Source organism: Scyliorhinus torazame, chromosome 14 (genome assembly GCF_047496885.1).
Source record: "Scyliorhinus torazame isolate Kashiwa2021f chromosome 14, sScyTor2.1, whole genome shotgun sequence".
In the NCBI taxonomy this organism is placed as follows: Eukaryota; Metazoa; Chordata; class Chondrichthyes; order Carcharhiniformes; family Scyliorhinidae; genus Scyliorhinus; species Scyliorhinus torazame.
Window position 1 is genome coordinate 45,989,997 of NC_092720.1, and position 6,373 is coordinate 45,996,369.

Genomic DNA, 6,373 nt, shown 5'->3' on the forward strand with positions numbered 1-6,373 from the left:
GCGGGTCCGTTGGAGGTGGAGGGAGCATACCGAGTGATGGCGCGAGGGCCGAGAGCAGGAGAAATTCCCAGAGCCATAGTGGTGAGATTCCTCCGTTTTAAGGATAGAGAAATGGTCCTTAGATGGGCAAAGAAAACTCGGAGCAGTAAATGGGAGAACGCGGTGATCCGCGTTTATCAAGACTGGAGTGCGGAGGTGGCGAGAAGGAGGGCGAGCTTTAATCGGGCCAAGGCGGTGCTTCATAAAAAGAAGATAAAATTTGGAATGCTGCAACCGGCAAGACTGTGGGTCACATATCGAGGGAGGCACCACTACTTTGAGACGGCGGATGAAGCGTGGACTTTTATTGTGGAAGAAAAACTGGAATGAGCGGGTTATTAAAAAGAAAGTTTGAACAAAGTGGTGGGGCGAATGTGGGGGGCAAAGAGGGGGGTTAAAAAGGGGGGAAAGAGGAGTTTTATGTACTAATCCTGCGATGTGGTAACTTTTCTCTCTTCGACAGGTGGTGATGGGGGAGGAGGGGAGGTGGAGGAGATGGGGCGTTGGCCATTGGGGGCGGGGCCAAGGGAGAAGCGCGGGCTTGGTTCCCGCGCTATGATAATCATGGCGGAAATAGAGAAGCAGGAAGGAGGGGGCGTCGCACGGTGCGAGCCGAGGTCACGGGGGGAAGCCGAGGTCGGCCAGAGTTTGCTGACTTCTGGGAGCAACATGGGGGGAGTAATTACGCTAGCGGGGGATCTAGCGGGGGGGGGGGAGTGGAAGGGGGGAATTACTGGGTTGCTGCTGCTGGGGAGAGGGGGGAGCTGGTATGGGAGGGGATGGGCGGGGGGGCACCGCCTGGGGGAGATACAGCTGCGTGGGAACCGGGTGAGGAGCTGGAAAAAGGGGATGGCTAATCGACAAGGGGGGTGGTAGGAAGCCCCCAAACCCGGCTGATCACGTGGAACGTGAGAAGGCTGAACGGGCCGATAAAGAGGGCACGGGTACTCACACACCTTAAGAAACTTAAGGCAGATGTGGTTATGTTACAGGAAACGCACCTGAAACTGATAGACCAGGTTAGGCTACGCAAAGGATGGGTGGGGCAGGTGTTCCATTCGGGGCTAGATGCGAAAAACAGGGGGGTGGCTATATTAGTGGGGAAGCGGGTAATGTTCGAGGCAAAGACTATAGTGGCGGATAACGGGGGCAGATACGTGATGGTGAGTGGCAAACTACAGGGGGAGACGGTGGTTTTGGTAAACGTATATGCCCCGAACTGGGATGATGCCAATTTTATGAGGCGGATGCTAGGACGCATTCCGGACCTAGAGATGGGAAAGCTGATAATGGGGGGAGATTTTAATACGGTGTTGGAACCAGGGCTGGATAGGTCGAAGTCCAGGACTGGAAGGAGGCCGGCAGCAGCCAAGGTACTTAAAGATTTTATGGAGCAGATGGGAGGTGTAGACCCGTGGAGATTTAGCAGACCTAGGAGTAAGGAGTTCTCGTTTTTCTCCTATGTCCATAAAGTCTACTCGCGAATAGACCTTTTTGTGCTGGGAAGGGCGTTGATCCCGAAGGTGAGGGGAACGGAGTATACGGCTATAGCCATTTCGGATCACGCTCCACACTGGGTGGACTTGGAGATAGGGGAGGAAACAGGAGGGCGCCCACCCTGGAGAATGGACATGGGACTAATGGCAGATGAGGGGGTGTGTCTAAGGGTGAGGGGGTGCATTGAAAAGTACTTGGAACTCAATGATAATGGGGAGGTCCAGGTGGGAGTGGTCTGGGAGGCGTTGAAGGCGGTGGTTAGAGGGGAGCTGATATCAATAAGGGCACATAAAGGGAAGCAGGAGAGTAAGGAACGGGAGCGGTTGCTGCAAGAACTTTTGAGGGTGGACAGACAATATGCGGAAGCACCGGAGGAGGGACTGTACAGGGAAAGGCAAAGGCTACATGTAGAATTTGACTTGCTGACTACGGGCACTGCAGAGGCACAATGGAGGAAGGCACAGGGTGTACAGTACGAATATGGGGAGAAGGCGAGCAGGTTGCTGGCACACCAATTGAGGAAAAGGGGAGCAGCGAGGGAAATAGGGGGAGTGAGGGATGAGGAAGGAGAGATGGAGCGGGGAGCGGAGAGAGTGAATGGAGTGTTCAAGACATTTTATAAAAAATTATATGACGCTCAACCCCCGGATGGGAGGGAGAGTATGATGGGCTTCTTGGATCGGCTGGAATTTCCCAAGGTGGAAGAGCAGGAAAGGGTGGGACTGGGAGCACAGATCGAGGTAGAAGAAGTGGTGAAAGGAATTAGGAGCATGCAGGCGGGAAAGGCCCCGGGACCGGATGGATTCCCAGTCGAATTCTACAGAAAATATGTGGACTTGCTCGCCCCGGTATTGAGGAGGACCTTTAATGAGGCAAGGGAAAGGGGACAACTGCCCCCGACTATGTCTGAAGCAACGATATCGCTTCTCTTAAAGAAGGAAAAGGACCCGCTACAATGCGGGTCCTATAGACCTATTTCCCTCCTAAGTGTAGATGCCAAGATCCTGGCCAAGGTAATGGCAATGAGAATAGAGGAATGTGTCCCGGGGGTGGTCCACGAGGACCAAACTGGGTTTGTGAAGGGGAGACAGCTGAACACGAATATACGGAGGCTGTTAGGGGTAATGATGATGGCCCCACCAGAGGGGGAAACGGAGATAGTAGTGGCGATGGATGCCGAGAAAGCATTTGATAGAGTGGAGTGGGATTATTTGTGGGAGGTGTTGAGGAGATTTGGTTTTGGAGAGGGGTATGTTAGATGGGTGCAGCTGTTGTATAGGGCCCCGATGGCGAGCGTGGTCACGAATGGACGGGGATCTGCATATTTTCGGCTCCATAGAGGGACAAGGCAGGGGTGCCCTCTGTCCCCATTATTGTTTGCACTGGCGATTGAGCCCCTGGCGATAGCGTTGAGGGGTTCCAAGAAGTGGAGGGGAGTACTTAGAGGAGGAGAAGAACACCGGGTATCTTTGTATGCGGACGATTTGCTACTATACGTGGCAGACCCGGCGGAGGGGATGCCAGAAATAATGCGGATACTTGGGGAGTTTGGGGATTTTTCAGGATATAAATTGAACATGGGGAAAAGTGAGTTGTTTGTGGTGCATCCTGGGGAGCAGAGTAGAGAAATAGAGGACCTACCGTTGAGGAAGGTAACAGGGGACTTTCGTTACCTGGGGATCCAGATAGCCAAGAATTGGGGCACATTGCATCGGTTAAATTTAACGCGGTTGGTGGAACAAATGGAGGAGGATTTTAAGAGATGGGATATGGTATCCCTGTCACTGGCAGGGAGGGTGCAGGCGGTTAGGATGGTGGTCCTCCCGAGATTCCTCTTTGTGTTTCAGTGCCTCCCGGTGGTGATCACGAAGGCTTTTTTTAAAAGGATTGAAAAGAGCATCATGGGTTTTGTGTGGGCCGGGAAGACCCCGAGAGTGAGGAAGGGATTCTTACAGCGTAGCAGGGATAGGGGGGGGCTGGCACTACCGAGCCTAAGTGGTATTATTGGGCCGCTAATATTTCAATGGTGAGTAAGTGGATGGGAGAGGAGGAGGGAGCGGCGTGGAAGAGATTAGAGAGGGCGTCCTGTAGGGGGACTAGCCTACAGGCTATGGTGACAGCCCCATTGCCGTTCTCACAGAGGAACTACACCACAAGCCCGGTGGTGGTGGCTACACTGAAGATTTGGGGACAGTGGAGACAGCATAGGGGAAAGACTGGAGCCTTGGGGGGGTCCCCGATAAGAAACAACCATAGGTTTGCCCCGGGGGGAATGGATGGGGGATATGGAATGCGGCAAAGAGCAGGAATAACGCAACTGAAAGATCTGTTTGTGGATGGGAAGTTCGCGAGTCTGGGAGCGCTGACCGAGAAATATGGGTTGCCCCAAGGGAATGCAATTAGGTATATGCAACTGAGGGCTTTTGCAAGGCAACAGGTGAGGGAATTCCCGCAGCTCCCGACACAAGAGGTGCAGGACAGAGTGATCTCAAAGACATGGGTGGGGGATGGTAAGGTGTCAGATATATATAGGGAAATGAGGGACGAAGGGGAGACTATGGTAGATGAACAAAAAGGGAAATGGGAAGAAGATCTGGGGGAGGAGATCGAGGAGGGGCTGTGGGCAGATGCCCTAAGCAGGGTAAACCCGTCGTCCTCGTGTGCCAGGCTAAGCCTGATTCAGTTTAAGGTATTACTCAGGGCGCATATGACTGGAGCACGGCTCAGTAAATTTTTTGGGGTGGAGGATAGGTGTGCGAGGTGCTCGAGAAGCCCAGCGAATCATACCCATATGTTTTGGTCATGCCCGGCACTACAGGGGTTTTGGATGGGGGTGACAAAGGTGCTTTCAAAAGTACTGGGGGTCCGGGTCGAACCAAGCTGGGGGTTGGCTATATTTGGGGTTGCACAAGAGCCGGGAGTGCAGGAGGCGAGAGAGGCCGATGTTTTGGCCTTTGCGTCCCTAGTAGCCCGGCGCAGGATATTGTTAATGTGGAAAGAAGCCAAGCCCCCGGGGGTGGAGACCTGGATAAATGACATGGCGGGGTTTATAAAGCTAGAGCGGATTAACTTCGTTCTAACGGGGTCGGCTCAAGGGTTCACCAGGCGGTGGCAACCGTTCGTCGAATACCTCGCAGAAAGATAGATGGAATGGAAAAAAGAAGGCAGCAGCAGCAGCCCAGGATCGGGGGGGGGGGGGCGGGGGTGGAAGTGCGGGGGGGGGGGGGGGAGGAGGAACCAGAAGGACTCTCAGGGTTGTTAATATATACTGTATAATATGTATAGGTCGTTGCGACAGATAATTATATATTGGACTGTTAAATTATATTTTTGGAGAGTGTTACTTGTGATAAGGCAGTTGCCAATTAGGGTTAGTTTTCATTTTTGTTATTTATTATTTATCCATTTTTTGTTTATAAAATAGGTCATTGTTATTTGTGTTGTTATAATATTGTGTAAAGGATGCACAATGTACTGTGTTGGTTGACCAAAAATTTTCAATACAATATTTATTAAAAAAAACTTTGCTGTGAACAAATTTCACCAGTATGTATGGGCGTTGGTTAACCATCATAACAGGCTACAATCCATTGCTCAGGTGCAAATCCGCCAATAGCATCTGCCTGGAAACAGAGATGGTCTCTGTTGCTAGCGGCATACAAGTACGTGTTTGAGCATCACCCAGGCACCCAGATCGTTGATGCGGACCAAGGACCGATGAGGTTGTGTCAACCTTACATTTTATGGCAACCTTGCCAAACACCGGTGTACAAATACACAATTAGACACAGAAAGAAATGAAATGAAGTTACTGTGAAAAGCCCCTAGTCGCCACATTCCGGCGCCTGTTCGGGGAGGCTGGTACGGGAATTGAACCGGCGCTGCTGGCCTACACTGGTCTGCTTTAAAAGCCAGCTATTTAGCCTTGTGCTAAACCAGCCCCATTGACCCAGTATTGGCAAAGTTACGCCGTGTTGTCTTACATGGGTACCAGCAAGGGAAAGTGCCTAAGGAGCTGTGGCCTTTTGAGACTAAGCAGCAAGAGCTCAGCGTGGAGGATGGCATCTTCCTTTGGGGAACTCGCTTTGTGATCCAAGCCAAGGCAGACACACCATACTGCAAGATTTACAAAATGGCCACCCGGGGTGTCAAAGATGAAAATGCCAGCCAGGAGCTAAGTATGGTGGCCAGGCCTGGATGTCGAGATCAAGCGACTGACCCAGCAATGCGCCAGGTGCCAAGAGCATCAGAAACTCCTTCCAGCCGCAATACTCCCATGGCAATGGCCTGGTGCGCCTACATGCAGATTTTGCCGGACCTTTTCAAGGCTCAATGTTCTTGTTGATAATGGACGCCCATTCCAAATGGCTATATGTCCATTGAATGCCATCCACCAGTTCAAAGCCCACTGTTGAGAAGCCATGACTCTCATTCAGTACACATGGCAACCCAAATGTATTAGTTATGGATAATGATACCCTGATCGCTAGTAGGGAATTTGCACGCTTCATGAAGACAAATTGGGTGAAGCACATGCAGTAGGCCCCATACCATCCTTCCTCAAATGGTCTGGCTCAACGAGCACTGCAGACTTTCAAGAAGGGTATGAGGAAACAGGCATGGATCTGTGGAGACGAGGCTGACGCGTTTTTTGTTCAGCTATGGGGCCACGCCATGCATTGGACCGGAGTGGCACTGGCAGAACTGTTGATGGGTCGGAGACTCAGAACCCGCCTTCGCCTAACCTTTCCCGATATTAGCGGGAAAGTAGAATGTAGACAAGACTTTCAGAGGCAGTACCGAAGCAGATGGACGCGGGACAGATGTTTCCAACCAG